This window comes from Sycon ciliatum, chromosome 2 (assembly GCF_964019385.1).
Source record: "Sycon ciliatum chromosome 2, ocSycCili1.1, whole genome shotgun sequence".
In the NCBI taxonomy this organism is placed as follows: Eukaryota; Metazoa; Porifera; class Calcarea; order Leucosolenida; family Sycettidae; genus Sycon; species Sycon ciliatum.
In genome coordinates, this window is record NC_088644.1 from 21,611,993 (window position 1) to 21,627,058 (window position 15,066).

The 15,066-nt window shown below is 47.3% G+C and overlaps 1 long non-coding RNA gene across 1 annotated transcript; it reads right to left on the reverse strand.

The window, feature by feature from the left end:
• Positions 1-6,740: 6,740 nt before the first annotated feature.
• LOC135809188 (uncharacterized) lies at positions 6,741-10,818 on the reverse strand. The gene is made up of 3 exons (XR_010552173.1): positions 10,463-10,818; positions 9,997-10,278; positions 6,741-8,581 (listed from the first exon to the last, which is right to left on the reverse strand). It is a non-coding gene; the product is annotated as an uncharacterized LOC135809188 (long non-coding RNA).
• Positions 10,819-15,066: the final 4,248 nt, after the last annotated feature.

The window sequence follows — 15,066 nt, forward strand, 5'->3', positions numbered from 1 at the left end:
TGATGCTGCAACTGCATCCACATCGAGTGACTCGTCCAAAAAGTGGTCTTCCCGATCATCGCCGTCTTCATCAGAGGAAGAGGATAGTTCTGACAACTCCAACGACAACTCCCTGTCAGAATCATCACTTGACTCGGCAATCTCCACTTCGATGCCCAAAAACTCTCTATCTAGCTCTGTCAAAGCTTCCCTGAGACTCGCATCAACGGTAAATGTTGGGATCGACATGTTTGCAAACAAATTTCTAAGCAGAACGAGAAAGAAACATCTGAAGTGATGTTCAAAGATTTTCTCTTTGCAACGGCAGCTCGCGGACGCGTAGCCTGCATGTCACGTACACCGTTCTCTGGCATGCGTGGGCGGTGACGATCGAAATACGTACAGAAAGGCCACCAAAGCAGCTCTGCACTCGTTTTTACCGCATTGAATCACACAAAACCCTTCTAAAGTTATTCCAAATCCAAGCGAATGCAGTCGAAAATCAGCGATTTTTCAAGTGCCCACTTTCAAACGCGTTGTACTCAACTGTCAGCTGACAGCCATTTGGTCCCTTTTCTCATCACATGCACAGGGCTCATTTGAACTTCATACTGTTCGTCTTCTTTTTGACATGCTCCCTTTCCATCGTCCTTAGCTTTTGTTTGTTGAGAGCTGTTTTGGCTTTCTCCTATACCTCTGGGGGATGCCAAGTGATGGTTTTGAGAGGCTGGTGATGGCTGTGAGCGAGAGTTTGCCGATCGGCGTCGTCCTCGCTATAGCGATGAAAATACTAGTTACTGCGCACCTGGCAGATATCACAACACGTCGGAGCGTCCAGGAGCAAAGGAATCTTGGGTTTTCACTGGAATCTAGTTCCTCCAGCATCGTGTAGCCCACCGTCGGTGAATGGCGGTCCAGAAAGGTCGAAACTGGTCTTCTGCAGCATCGCGCAGTCCTGCGAGGCACACTGAATACGCCTGTCATGTATTCTACAAATAAAAATCACGAAGTAGTGGACTTTACAGTGATGAGTCTATCCTGTATGCTGCAAAAGACGCAGGAAATGTAACTGGTGTCTGTACACTCAGTGACTGGACGCCAACACCCCAGTCTTCTCCTGCAGGATCTGTTTGACATTGACATTATGCAGTAGGTCGGCATTGACCTGGTTTGGCAGCTATCGTAATAGTATCTGCCTGGTTGGATGTAGCAGGTTGGTGTTTGCTCGTCGTCCAGTCCGGAATTTTCTTGTAACTCACGGTGGAGTACGCGCAGGGTTTGTGATCATCCCTGTTCACTTCAATATTATCAAACACAACGTTCCCTTTGTCACTCATCTTATCCTTAGTACTGAATTTGCTGACAATATTGCACCATACTTGTCACAACCTACCGCCACTGCTGGCGGTGGCGACTGGTTCGTCAATGGCGGTGACCAGGCTGACTGACTAGCTTCGAGACAGCGGCCTCGTTGTCAACCCCGCGGCAGCCTAAAGGTTGATTTTATCGATCCAGCCTCAGCGCCATGTTGACGATGCCCTAGTGACTGTGTGTCATGGATTGCCTTGCCATCAGCGGTCATTGCCGTCCACCTTGATGCAGCCCTCAACAACTGGCTCAGCCCATGGGAGTCTCAAGTGGACAAAATTGTTGCCAAAGTAGCTCAGAAGATTGGTGCATCGTGGTGTAGGTGAGCACATAACTAGGACTTCCCAGCGCCTATTTGTCCAGGCTGCGATACTATGTGATATGCTGTACTGCACATTCTTTTCAGCACTGCAAGGCCGGCAGCTGGACCGACTGCAGGGGCCGCGCACATGCAGGCCGCCTGTTGCCAGTGCAGCATTCTGGAACGGTTCCTTCTGAGATCCGTGGAATAATAACTTTCTTTGCTTCAAAGCAAGTTGCTTACCTTTCTGTTGTGCTCCCAGTGTCCTTACAACAATAACCTACAGCAATGTTTTATTTTCCTTTCCATTCCCCAACCAATGAATACTACGATGTCGATTCTATTTCTTCATACTTTGGTGTGTGCCCGCGCACGCACGTGTGTGTGTATACCTCACTCGCCACTCGAAGTTCTGTTCCCCATCACTGGAACACTGCCTGTTCTTTCAGGACCTGCCATCATCTGCGGATGGGCATTCAATGATTGTATTGTGTGTGTGTGTTTCATTCAGAATCAGATCCGCTATCATTGTTATTAGAGAAAATCTGTGGGTTCACATCCAGTGCATTTTTAGATTTGCGTGCTTTTCTCGCCACGGGCGCATACATGGGACATTGTGTGTGTGTGCGTCTGTGTGTATGGGAATATTGTCTGTATCGGCTTTTGGTACTAATGTTCAGGTCTGTGCTTGCATGTGTGAACATTAAATTGTTCGGTTCTGTGCATGCTATTGCTATGTTGTATATTATTGTATGTATGTGTGCATTTCCACGAACAGTGTAGACAGCGTGGAGAGTGCATTCATCCCTCATCAACCACTTCCCCTTGGGCTTACGAGAGTTTTTTCTGCGTACCTCTCTGATACTGTATTGATGCCGGTACCTGTACCTCGATGTGTTCCTCTATCTGCAGTCGCCTTTAACCTTCGGTCAAGTTAACGTTTATTGTGCTCTATTTATCGTGCGAATCAAAATAAACAATAATAACACAAGTCGTGCTAGAGTGACGACATGTGCGTGTAGTAGGGTTGATGCGATGGGACGTTATAATTAGGTGGAACAGAACACACATTGGGCAGATTGATTGGGCATCATTGATTGTGCTCAGTCTAAACAGTGAACATAATAATTATCTCCAGTGACAGACTGTAGCGGCTAGCCTCCAATAGGTAGCTGGCACTAGTCGCTACTGCTTGTTTGACAGGTGCCGCCAGAACCCCTGTTGTGTCATGCTATAGATGCACATGCCCTGTTCTGGGGCATACTGAGGTACTTTGATTTTGTTGACTGCATGTAGACAGCATCCAATAGTAGTACTCGTAGACCTTGGCTCTTTGTAGGTCAACCACCATCGCATGGATCGATCGGTGACTATGCACTTGGAGGTTGGAATAGCCCGCGCTGAACAGATCTTGCCATGGCCCAGGGAGTGAACTCGCTTACTCGACTATCCCGGTTTTAGTTAACCAGCATGAGTGGTGCAATTTGTCCATACCATGCTGCGAGCTCACAGTTGTTTGGGCAGGTTTTGAGCTGCACCACGAAACAAAGCGAAATAACGGCGTGACTGTAGAGCAAGGAAGCGGCGAGACGGCACTTCCAGGACGAGACAGGCAGTAGAGATGTGTTCACAGCACGAGCAACCTCTCAGACCCTGCCGGTACTCCACAGTTACAAGAAAATGTCGGACTGGACGACGCGCCAATGCAAACCTGCTACATCCACCCAGGCAGATAGCTGCCAAACCAGGCCAATGTCGACCCACTGCATACCGGTATGTCAATGTCAAACAGATCCTGCAGGAGAAGACTGGGATGATATTGGCGTCCAGTGTACGGACACCAGTCACATTTCCTGCGTCTTTTGCAGCATACAGGATAGACTCATCACTGTAAAGTCCACTACTTCGTGATTTTTATTTGTAGAATACATGACAGGCGTATTCAGTGTGCCTCGCAGGACTGCGCGATGCTGCAGAAGACCAGTTTCGACCTTTCTGGACCGCCATTCACCGACGGTGGGCTACACGATGCTGGAGGAACTAGATTCCAGTGAAAACCCAAGATTCCTTTGCTCCTGGACGCTCCGACGTGTTGTGATATCTGCCAGGTGCGCAGTAACTAGTATTTTCATCGCTATAGCGAGGACGACGCCGATCGGCAAACTCTCGCTCACAGCCATCACCAGCCTCTCAAAACCATCACTTGGCATCCCCCAGAGGTATAGGAGAAAGCCAAAACAGCTCTCAACAAACAAAAGCTAAGGACGATGGAAAGAGAGCATGTCAAAAAGAAGACGAACAGTATGAAGTTCAAATGGGTTTGAACACTCGTTCCACCAACTATACCACTTTCAATAAATCGTGACGCCATTTTGTTTTAACACGCATACGGTCCATTTGTTCTCACCTTTAGGGCAATGAAGTAATTTTTTTCCTCGTGACTGACTTTGACAGACCAAGTTAGTTGCCCTGTCCCAGTGATCTACAATACTTATATTGCACATTTGTGAAATATTGGACCTATCCAGATAAACGAAATGACTGTTATTCGAAATTACATTTTCCAAAGTTTTCCTTCACAAATAGTCCCAATTTCTTCTCACATTTAGGGCAATAAAGTCAATTTTTCTTCAGGACTAACATCGGCTAACAAAGTGGCGCTGTCCCAGTGATCTACAATACTTATAATCATTGCACACGTGAAATATTGGGAGTCACAGAGTGAGGAAATGGCCTAAATTGAAACTTGAACTGTTCTGCCAAGTTTTATGCAGTGAACGCAGGGCTGAGAGCCCACAAGAGCCATCCCGGAAGATCTTGTGCGCCACCAACCGAACCTTCGGTGAATGTTCACAAGGTTAGAAGCTCGCACAGATAACACACAGTGGATGCTAATAGTAATACAATGCACTCAGGAATGTGTGCAAATACGACAGAATTAATTCCAAATAAAGTCAACAATAGCTGCCTCAACACAGTGCTATCAACCTTCCGTATTTTCCATATTTGTACGGAAAATCACTACTTCGTCCACGCTATGGATTTTGAGAAAAACGTACGGAAAATTGAACGGGATTGATCAGTATGTATTTAGAAAAGCGATCCTGTCAGCTTTTCTATTATTGTGTTCACATGGCAAGAAAAACGACACCGCTATGCTACGTAAGTTTCTACGTAAGGTGCTCGGTATTTCACTTAGGCTACGTAAGTTTCTACGTAAGGTGCTCGGTATAGATCTACCAACGCTGCAACGGTTGGTAGCCGCGTGCTGTGCACGTGCACGGCAGACATTGTGTTGCATGCAGTGCATGCAGTCCGTGTTCGGATGTGCATGCGCGAGGAACTTCCTCCTTTGGAACTGCTTCTTGTATGAGCTGTTTCGGATACTTCGTCTCCTAGATCCTGGCCTGGCTTATTTCGTTTCGGCGCTGCTGAGACCTCCTTTCGCGGAATATTACTCAATAGGGAGGTTTAGTTCCCACGTAACGGAAACGCGTACGTGGGTGATCCACGTAAAGTGGATGAAGGGCACCCACGTTTCAATGTTGTGTTTAGTCACACGGAACAAACAAAAGCATGAAGCTAAAGGCCAAAACCTGGTCAAAGACGAAGCTACCCCGGCCTAAGAAGCTCATCCAATATTTTGATTTCGTGCTTCGGAAACTTCTTCAGCTGAGCACCCTCACAGCTCGCACAATGCGCTCCATTCTGATTTTCACCCACGTTCTGGCGGAACGTGGGTGAGCCTCCATACACGGTATGTCGTGAATCAGAAAACGTCTGTACGTGGGTCACTGAGTATCACGTGGTACACCCACGTAAAGTACCCACGGATTACGTGGGACTAAACCTCCCTAATATCGACAGGTGAGTTGACCAGTTACCTTTGATTCTTTTGCTTGTGTTGACTCTTTCATTTACGAAAAATGTGCTCATTTTGGGCGGAATGCAATAAATAATGGAAAAGCTGGCAGGATCTCTTTTCTAAATTTAGCTTTTCCGCTGCCGAGGCCTCCTTTTACGGAATACTCGATGACAGGTGATCTCTGAGTTGACCTGTTTCCTTCGATTCATTTGCTTATGCTCACCCTTTCATTTACGGAAACGTGTGCTGATTTTATTCAGATTTAGATCCATTTTTATCTGTTTGCCCTTGTCTACAGTGTGCGAAGAACGCGAGTTCACCTTCTTGACGGTAAGGCTCATGTTAGATGTGTTGTCGAAATACTCATATTCATTGTACATTGGTACGTTACAAGTAAGGCACTGGTCAGTGGCATACTATCGTTGGCAGTTCCCAATCTGGAGGGAAAGGTTCAAGGACCCATTGACCGAGTTTGCAAAATAAATTCGCATATCAGGGAAAATCTCCATTGTGGAGAGGTTCAGTAAACTTGTATGATTAGATTTGTTTACTCGAGTCTGGGATGTTTGATTTATTATTTGTGAGTTCCGCCGAGATTGCACTGCCCCAAATGAAGTTTCGTGCCGCCAAGGCAAAAATTACGATCTGCAATCTGTTTGTAGTACCTGCAAGAATGTGCTGTACATGTATCGTACTTTCTCTGTTGCTGTTTCAGTTGCCGTCATGTTGCTAAAGAAACGTTCAGTAGAGAGGTTCTGCAAAACGAAAATTCGAACGAAGTTTCGCGACAGTCATTGCGAAAGTGTGTACGAATTTTTGCACAAACTTTGCGTTCTGCACGTTTTCGTAGTTTGCGCGGGCCAAGTGCACGTACGCCATGACCCGATCTCACGAAAGTGTGTACGACTGTTCATTTCGCGTTCCCTGCAAGTTTCGCGTCCAAAGTTGCGAAAGTTCGTGCGAAGTTTCGCACTTCAGGACGTGGAACGACTGTTTGTACGCATTTTCGTTTTGCAAAACCTCTCTAGTGACTCATTTGTTTCATACGAGACGAGTCAATGAGTTGGTGTGGCTTAGAATCTTTCGCTGTAGAAGAAATCTATTCGTATGTCTATTGGAGAAATAATTGTATTCACTGGTTATAAAATAGGTTAAGACAAACTCACAGAATAAATACCATCAGTCCCTTGGTGTTCGTCCTAAAGAGGTTCGACTGGATATCATTCATACTCACCAAAAAATGTGTACGATTCTATTATTATGGAGTGCCTTGTTTATCTCTCAGTACCTCCAACCATAGCCTTGCCCCTTTTATCCTCAGGATCAGTGTAGTTGTTGGAACGAGGTGTCGGACTCAGCAATGTATTTGTTTACATTTTAATACATGTTTATTGTTCCTCCTTTGCTGTGTTGTTTTAGAAAATCGTGGACTAACAGTTCGAAGTCATTGAACTACTTCCAAAAATTGTATCGACATCAACAGGGTTACGATTTCAGTGCAATATGGTGCAGGATGACCTTATCACGATAACCCATGATTATAAACCATTATAAACACAGAATCAACAAAAACATCTGCGACACGCACCTGGTTACATTTCTCAAATAAATCTGATCGAGGGTGGGGAAATCTGAAATATCTGAAAGGCAAGACAATTTTATGACAGAGTCATGAAATTCTGCTACAGCAACATGCACAGAATGACCTCCGTATAAAAAAGGTATCACCACAGTCCACCACTACTCACATGTATCCCCGCAGAAGAACATGCTAGTCCCATTTTCTGCAAGAAAAGGCTTGCTCATCAATGCGTATAATACGGTATTGATATGATGTGAAGGCCATCATTTACATATTGATAGGGCATTTCATTGATTGGTGACAGAAAAAAACAGAAGAAATTATAGCAATAAAAACTGCTTTATGGCAGTTTTCTAAAAAAAGTTATTGTGTTCTAGTCCATGGACCCCGTCTAAAAAGTAAGAAATTAACGAAATGTGATAGCTGAAAATTAAAATTTCACACAAAACCTCACAATAATCACACACAGAATGAAAGCTACATGTAGAAGACCTTTTCTCCTCGTGATCCTCTTTCCTATGCATGCATGTTGCCAATTGTTGGTGGAGTACAAGTTTAGTGTTGAAAGCAGCATTTCAAGTGTTGTGATTATTGTGAGGTTTTGTGTGAAATTTTAATTTTCAGCTATCACATTTCGTTAATTTCTTACTTTTTAGACGGGGTCCATGGACTAGAACACAATAACTTTTTTTAGAAAACTGCCATAAAGCAGTTTTTATTGCTATAATAAGCATTGCAAGTGCAAGCTGAGCGATGAAAAGAAGAGAACCGAGTGGAAAGAAAACGCTGCAGTGGAGAGTCCTTAGAAAAGACTTAAAAAATATCAATAATATCGCTGCACGAGATCATCCTTATAAGTTATAACGTCAGCTGATTGTACTGTGGTTGATTCATACGGCGGTAAATACACACCTGCCTACACACGCTCTCTAAACTGAAAAGTTATTCTGGCACAGAGCTCTCCTTCCCGCCACCACCACCATCATCAGTTCGCGTCTGGCGCCTAGTCGATGCAGGGTGAGTGGTGTCCGACATAGCAGGTTGGTACATCAGGTAGCGTATGGCGCATAGCAGATGACACAGCAACAACATAGCTTGATTGCGACGTACCTTTCGGCCCGGCTGGATTCATCAGGCAATCTTCTTCTTAGATGAAGGAGCTTGACTCGGGAGAATGAAGTTGAAGACTCCACTGCAACTGCACTTATGGTTGGTTCATATGGTGGTAAATACACACCTGGCAATATGGGGGTAAATACACGCCTGCCCAGACACGCTCTCTAAACTGCAAAGTTATTCTGGCACAGAGCTCTCCTTCTTACCACCACCACCACCACCATCAGTTCGCGCCTGGCGCCTAGTCGATGCATGGTTAGCGGTATCCGACATAGCAGGCTGGCACATCAGGTAATGCATGGCAAATAGAAGATGGCAACGACATAGCTTGATTGCGACGTACATTTCGTTCTCTCGGTTGTGCTGTAGCCTGAAAAAGGAAATAAGACAATGCATCCACATGACACAGACAAGTAATTACTGTTACAAATAATGCATACTGCTTGATAACAGAGAAAGAAAGTCAGTGGTCACACAAGTTTTTGGTCGTCCCTGAAACGAAGATCGTTCCAGGGGGGGGGGGGGGGGGGGAGCTAAAATCTCAGTCGACTGACGCTATGCATACACATGTACATGCATGCGATTTTCGTCGTCCATTCATTTCGGAGGGTGGAGAGGAGGTCCGAGTATGAAATGAATGATGTTTTTTTGCAGGGATGACTAATCACTTTTGCGATGACCCCTTATTGCATCAATTTATCGTCTGAACTGCGCAATTGAGTCCCACTTTTATTATGTTGGGTCCAGATTTCAAGACTCGTGAAGTTCGAGGTGAAAAGCAGGCCGATGAAGGGACGCCAGTAATTCAGTCTAGTCCGGTGTCATGGAGAGGGGCCGATGAACCGGCAACAAGAGAATTCAATACGCATGCTACTCTTCAGTTCATTGCTGGGGAAGACTACTCAAGGCCACGTCACTCCGGCAATTTAATGTACAAATCAGCAGCAACACTTGCAAACGTATTCCTACCAGCTGACCAGCAAGTTACCAGCCATCAGCTCTTCAAATAATTTCAACTTAACAAAGAGAGGAGATGGACAGATCGGAAAGTATCGTGGCAAGCTCAGGACAACACACGTCCGGCCCTATGTAACAACAGTGGAAAGTGCGTGCCATGGTATATTTTCGAAGGCATATCAAGAACCAGATAATGTGGACTGGGAGTCCATTTGCATCGTCCGATCAGCTGCTACAAGTGCCGTGAGCCAATGGCAAACACGTTTGACAGAGACTACTACCTCTACTGAATGCAACTTTGGCATGGCAGAGATCTACAAGCACGTTATCTTATCTATCAATAGAGTTGTATCCTCGTATGACTATGTGAAATGTGAGGTCGTACTGTACTGCAGATGCGTCTACGACCTGGTTGGAAATGTACGCAACAGTTCCCACCCTCTTGACCAGAGATCGCACACACCCTAGGGTTTTGATGGGTTTGTACGACTCCCAGCTCTTGACTTTTGTTGGGTGTACGAGACGCACGCACAGTTTTCTTAGGGTGAGTACTTTTTCATGCAGTACTGAATGCGGCAAGCAGGACTCGCCCATCCGCCCCTCCCCAAATGGATCTACTCGAATGGTTCCGGAGGTAGGGGTGCTCTGGCGGGATTTTATGACATACACAAGCGCGCACACACGCACACAATATACACACGCACGCACACACATACACACGAACGCACGCTATGTCGCACGTCTTGGGCATGGCTTCGTGAATACAAATAATAATTTAATGTTATAATTTATAGGATCCAAATGTTAGAGCAGCTTTACAAAACCTACCGTTCAATACCAGATCATCTTGTGACAGCTTCCTTGCAACACCCATGACTTGACCCCACTTCGTCTTGACGTCGGGAAATCGGTCACACCGGAGTTGGGACACGACTCATTGAAATCCAGGCCTATCTGCAGCTGGGAGCAGGGCAGAGCTGATGGACGTCAGCAGCGGCTGTAGAACAACCATAAACGAGTCTTCTTTCTCCGCAGTCAGGCGGGACAGCAGCTTTGCAACGCAAACTTCTTGCCTTCTGTGGGTCTTTAGCGGCTGGGATTCGGAACGCTCTGTAGAAACCATTGAACAAGTACTGCACTCTATCAACCCACAAGTATTTCTTCCAATTCATGATTATTCGCAACTTTTTATGCAGTACGTGCACCAGATCAGAAGCCGCTAAGTAGCAAGGTTGAAAGTTTCAAGACAAATTGAAAAATATAATAACATAGAAAATTAGAATTCAAACCATACCTGTGGCCCAAGCCAATACAGACTGAGCGTTCACGCGAAGAGAACGTAGATCTACGTCAGCTGAGGTTTCCTTAGGATCAGGAGGTGATTCTTGACCCGGATCTAGATCGCGATCAGCAGCACTCTCTGCCTCAATCACGATCATCAAATGCAACTAATTACTTGGAAAAGTAGTTCATTCTTCTTCTTCTTTTCGAGCTACGATTTCCCACGATCCTATCGATCCTGCACGAGTCCGTTCACCAGGCCAAGGAGTGCACTCCCAAAGTCCCATGGCATAAGTACGCGGAGTAGTTGGTTTATAACTCAGGGCACGCACCGGGGATATCTGAGGGAAAAGTGGGAGAAAGTGCCGCGAGTCAATCATAGTGGGTCTATACGACTCCCTGGTCTTGATGATCATGCCTCAGCTCACTCTGCTGCTCTGAAGAGCATGCAGCGCAGGCCAGATGCACTCAATCAATCATCGATGCATCGTCAATGCTCACTCATGCAATGACAGCTCAGTACGAGGTAAATAGCAATTTCTGGACATGAAAATAAAATAGAGCCCCACTGGCTGTGTGTTTTACATTTTTCATATCTTTTTGTACCGTATGGCCTAATCCTTCATCTTTCCAAATATGTGACAATTGCTCATGCTGTGATCCCAGAGACTTTATAGCAGGACGTTTTCGACAGGCGAATTTTTTGGCCTAAATTTCAGTGTATGGAATTCTGGACATGAAAGTAATGATAGCGTCAATAGGCATCCTATACTACACCATTTTTGTTATTTTTTCTATTGGTGGACTGCAGTTGGCCTCTTCACACTTCCAGCCAACAGGTCCAAGACTATACAGCGTCTGAAAAGGAGTTCACATGGGGAAACCAACGATAAGTCCATTACTTCTTATTTTACTCAAAATCTCATGCTACATAGTACCACAAAACTCATTGGAATGCCTCACAAGCAAAGGCTATCAACAAGGCACCGACACGAGGAGAAACTACAACAGCCCAGCTGTCAACTACGGCAAGAAAAAACTTCACTTGACTGACTTGACTCTACACGCGACGAAAAATTATTTTACTCGAAATGTCCAGAAATGTACAATGTCCAGAAATAGGGTTATGTACTCTTGGTATTACCTTCACTGGGGGCAGGGGTAACTGCAGTTGCGGATCCCGGGACGGATACGTATACCCTGATGCCGTCAATCCTTTTTCTGCACCTTTTCCTCACCCACTTACTGAGGTGTGGTGAGCCCATAAGTGGGATCATTTTCAAGTCCACCCAGAGTTTTGGGGATTTCAGGGGGTGTCGGCCGTTGGGCGGTTCAATAGCCAATTGAGCCATCTTTCCAAGATTCCTTTTGAGTCTCTCTCCCCTCCCCCGGGGAGACTCACGTCACCAGTTTTGGCAGTGAGCAACAAGTACAAGTACAAGTGTGTGTGTGTGTGTGTGTGTGTGTGTGTGTGTGTGTGTGTCCCATATGGTGCAGTGGTATGTGCAGCGATTTCCAATCGATAGATTGCGGGTTCGATTCCCGACGATTATGGTCACACACGTCTTTCTTCTCTTTCTCAGACTCTTCCTGACTTTTCTTTCATTCTCCTGGGTGGTTACCAACAGCCAGTGCATGCCGGAGTATGTGGTGTGATGTGTGTGCGGGAAAAAAAAAAAAAGGAAAAGACCAAAAATAGGGATTCACTGGCCAGAAAATGTCACTCCAAATAGCTGTATGGTGTAGACCAGGCTGAATAGTGACGGTCAATTCTTCAGCCTTGCAAGCTGTTGAATGGTGTAATCCCAGCACAAGTTGCTATGGCTTCTGCCGTAGCATTGCTATCATCGCCTCCGGCGATGGGCGTCAAAGGTCAAAAGGTGTGTGTGTGTGTGTGTGTGTGTGTGTGTGTGTGTGTGTGTTGATGTGTGTGTGCGTGTGTGTGTGTGTGTGTGTGTGTGTGTGTGTGTTCTGTTGCTGCTTGGTGATTTCAATGCTAGAGTTGGCAGCAGCAATGACGCGGGAGACGAATGGAGGGCTGTGTTGGGGAGATACGGTCATGGTGCGCGGAATGATGCTGGTGAGCGGCTTCTGATGTGGTGTGCTACCAACGGGCTGTCTGTAATGAACACCCATTTCCAGAAACCTGCGTCGAGGCGTGGGACCTGGATGCACCCAGCTACGAAGCAAACCCATCTCATTGATTTTATCATCATGAGGCAGCCGCACCGTCGCTTTTGTCTTGATGTCAGCGTAATGCGCGGTGCCAACTGCTAGCATGCTGGACAGACCACCACATGGTTCGCAGCAGGCTTCTACTTGATCGTCCATTGTGCCGCAGGCCTCGCCCTGTGCCGAAACCCGCACCTGTTGCTGTCGGAAAGCTGGGTGACCCGGCTGTTCGCAAGAGCTATGCTGAACAAATTTCAGACAAGCTCCCTGATACTGCTGATGCAGACACTGCAGCTGACCAATGGCAAGCAGTGAAGGATATAATGTGCAGTACAGCAGAGGAAGTCCTGGGACCACGGCAACGCAGGCAACCTGACTGGTTTAAGGCGAGTGAGACTGTGCTTCTTCCGCTGCCTTGATATCAAGAATTCCGCTGGAGATGTCATGTTGCAGAAGAACACCGCGTCTTCACGCAAGAACTTTCGTCAGACACAACGTGAGGTGGAGAAGGCTGTAAGGAGTGCCAAGGAAACTTGGATTGAAGACATCGCATCCCAAGCTGAAAATGCTGCTAACAATTGTTCCGTTCGTTGGGCTGCAGTCCGCAAGTTGCAGACGCTCCATTGAGGCCGCCATCCAATGCAGCCGTCTGCTGTGTATTTGGAAGATGGCACGTTGAGTGATGGACCTGAGGCTGTCAGTGGAAGATGGCTGCAGCACTTTCAGGGTGTCCTGAACGTTGAGAGTGAGTTTGACGCAGCTGTGGTCGAGATGATGGCGGATCGCCCTGTTATTCCTGAGCTGGACCAGCCACCCACTGTTGCTGAGCTGGAGGCTGCACTGCGGACCATGAAAGCGGGTAAAGCTGGCGGTCAGTCGGGCATTCTACCGGACATGGTCCTACATGGTGGCAAAGACCTACACAGTCGCATCCTGACCATCATGCGTAAATCCTGGCTCGAAGGCACTGTAGTCGATGGTGTACGTCGCACGGCAGTTAATGGAGAAGACGTTGGAGCATGATTCAGATGCATATGTCCTGTTCGTCGATCTGAGAAAGGCGTATGACAGTATCCCGCGTGCAGCGCTGTGGCAGGTTCTCCAGAAGCTTGGTGTTTCGCCTGCAATGCTCCGCATCATTCAGTCACTCCACAACGGCATGACTGCTTCTGTTCGGGTGGATGGCAAGCTGACTGACCCGATAACTGTGCGGAATGGATTGCGTCAGGGCTGCACTCTCGCACCAATGCTCTTCAATTTGTACTTCTCTGCCGTCGTTGCCAGTTGGAGGTCCAGTTGTCCGGACGCTGGCATATCCTTTCGATATAAAGTCAGGAGGAAGCTAGTTGGTGACCGAACGGCGAAGGGGAAGCTCCTGTCATCAACGGTCACAGAATCCCAGTTTGCTGACGACGCTGCGCTCTACGCAACATCTCGGCCTGCCTTCGAAGCGATGACTTCCAGCTTCATCACATGTGCAAGCAGCTGGGGCCTAACAGTCAGTGTGAGAAAGACCAAGGGTATGGCTGTGGGTGAGTCTGCTGATCGCCGTGACGTTGTTGTTGGAGCAGACACGATTGAGGTGGCGGACCAATTCACCTACCTTGGCAGTGTGCTCTCCTCGGATGGTCTTGCCTGTGCTGATGTCCGCTCTCGCCTTGCGAAAGCCTCAGCTGTGTTCGGAGCCCTCAAAGCTCCTGTCTTTGATAACAAGACCCTGTCGCTTCGCAGCAAGAGGCGTGTCTATGAGGCTGTCGTCCTCACGACCCTCTTGTATGGTGCGGAGACGTGGACCACCAAGGCAGGCCACCTCCAGAAGCTAAAAAAGTTTCACCATCAGTGTGTTCGGTCCATCGTGGGTATCGGCCGTCGTCAACAGTGGGATGATCGGATCTCAACGGCCACATTAGCGGCTACATTCGGTGTTAACCCTGACATCACCAGCATCATCCGTCGCCACCGGCTTCGTTGGCTGGGTCACGTCGGCAGGATGGACGACTCGCGCGCACCGAAGCAATTGCTGTTCGGCGAGCTGCCTGCCCCCCGTCCTCGTCACGGCCCGAAGAAGAGGTGGCGAGATGTGGTGTCGACTGACCTGCCGGACCTCGGCGTGACCACCTGGCTTGAGAGTTGCCAAGATCGTCCCGGCTGGAGACGAGTTGCGAGTAGCACTCCACCGCCACGGCCTGCTCCTGATCCTCTTCTATGTGTCTGTGGACGCCCGTTTCGTCGACCAGGAGACCTGAAACGACATGCCAAGTTCTGCGCTCGTGTCCTCACTTGAACTTTCCGACATTCGCTATCATTGCGTACGCAATGGGCAAGATCAAGGTCAAGGTGTGTGTGTGTGTGTGTGTGTGTGTGTGTGTGTGTGTGTGTGTGTGTGTGTGTGTGTGTGTGTGTGTGTGTGTGTGTGTGTGTGTGTGTGTGAAAGCCTTTCGTCAG